The 1641-nt window shown below is 42.2% G+C and overlaps 1 protein-coding gene across 1 annotated transcript in view; it reads left to right on the top strand.

Annotated features, from left to right (window-relative positions):
- Nucleotides 1–1641, top strand: part of LOC119413582 (serine/threonine-protein phosphatase 6 catalytic subunit) — a gene marked incomplete at its 3' end in the record, with an annotated part of 3024 nt that overhangs the window by 420 nt on the left and 963 nt on the right.

The raw sequence follows: 1641 nt of genomic DNA, 5'->3' as shown, positions 1-1641 counted from the left end.
TTTCTGCTTTCACATGACACTTTCTGCTTTCACATGACACTTTCTGCACTTTCTGCGGTCACATGGCTGCGTGGTGAAAGCTGCTTGATGACAGTGGCAGTCGCAGCGCATCGTGGTGAGCAGCTGTCATGGAGATAGCTGTGCGACAACTTTTAGCTTTAATGTTTAGCTTGAAACCAACGTGGTTGTTGGTCACTTTAGGTCGTGTCCTTACAGAGGAGCTCTCCAGTAATTAACAAGTCACTCTTTGAACATGTGTTTCCCACACAGACTTTGTTCTGAGGTGTAGCCCTCGGAGCTGTGGTTCCTTGAGTTGGGTCAGAAACAAGAGTCTGGGTCTTCAGGCGATCTGGAAGAGTTTCATATGAGTCGTTATTATTGTTGCCATGAATATTATGATCTATAAAACGTGCTGTAAGTCAGTGCCTTGTTGTGATGCTGGAGTAGTTGGCCTGATGAGTCGTGCAGGATGATGTTCTGTGAAGATGATCAGAAGCTGGAAGGTTTGAAGGCCTCACTGCCATGATGCTGAAGAAGACAAATTATAATTTGACACGCACAATAAGTTCTGTGTACCGTTATTATTATTTGGGAGCAATAAGCAATAATTTAATGCAGTAATTAAAAGAAAACAAAAATCAAATGACCTGTTCCAGCTGGTCATTGGAGGACTTTACCACCCACTAAACCACTATATTTTACATTTAAGTAGAAGAAATAAGACAAATTAAAAAACCACACACGTCACACATCAGATGATCACACATGTTGTATCTTTAACATGGGGCAGAAAGGGATTGCAGGTTATTTCTGTTGATCTGGTTATATTTACTGAAGTCTGCCTTTTTTTCTAGTTAAAGAAAAGCAACAATCATCCGACGTGTACATGTAGGAAGGGCTCCACATTTCCAGTTTAGCAGTATTTAACTCTGGTCAGCAGCGTTGAATCAAGTTCTCTTCAGCAGGAGAGCAAGCAGCTCACTGTCAGAGTGATGAAGAGCAGAGAATAATGTTTGTTTGTTTGTTCTAACAGCTTCACCAGCTCTTGTTTTTTCTTTGATTTTATTTGTAAACCGTCTACAGACAGTCTGTACTTCTGGTTTTGTCATCTAATAATTTTTTCTCACGAGCAGATCCAAGCGGTGCTGTAGGACGCAGCATCCAGCTGTGTCTGTCTGGGATGCGTTCATGACTGGGGCTAAAATAGGATTTTTTAGTGTTCCTCAGTAAGCCATTGATTATGTCCAGTCAGGCTGAATATTGACTGGTCTGAACTATGAATCATGAGTCGAGTCCCTCTGGCACCAGGCCAGACGGCCCCCTCTTCTTTAAGGACACAAACAACAACTGTTTTGGTCATCAAGTACAAAGTTTGTAGAATTTCATTTTAATATTTCGCATGGAGAACATGGTGTCTGGGGTTTCCAACAGATTTTGATTTGCCCGACCACAGTTTTTTACTTTGTCTCAATCTATGAACTGATGAGACAAAGAAGAGAAGCTGCATCCTGGATGGTTTCTTTGTGCGAGCGCTTTAATCTGAACCCATGAACCTCCGCCAGCTCGACTTCTGACAGACTCGGCCTTTCTAAATGCTCTTTTACACCCAGTCCTCTTACTGGCTCTTTTACACCCAGTCCT

The sequence above is a fragment of the Nematolebias whitei genome, chromosome 8 (assembly GCF_014905685.2).
Source record: "Nematolebias whitei isolate Nwh7 chromosome 8, NemWhi1, whole genome shotgun sequence".
Lineage (NCBI taxonomy): Eukaryota > Metazoa > Chordata > Actinopteri > Cyprinodontiformes > Rivulidae > Nematolebias > Nematolebias whitei.
Note: the sequence above shows the minus strand (reverse complement) of the source record. Positions and strands in the feature narration are given on the sequence as shown.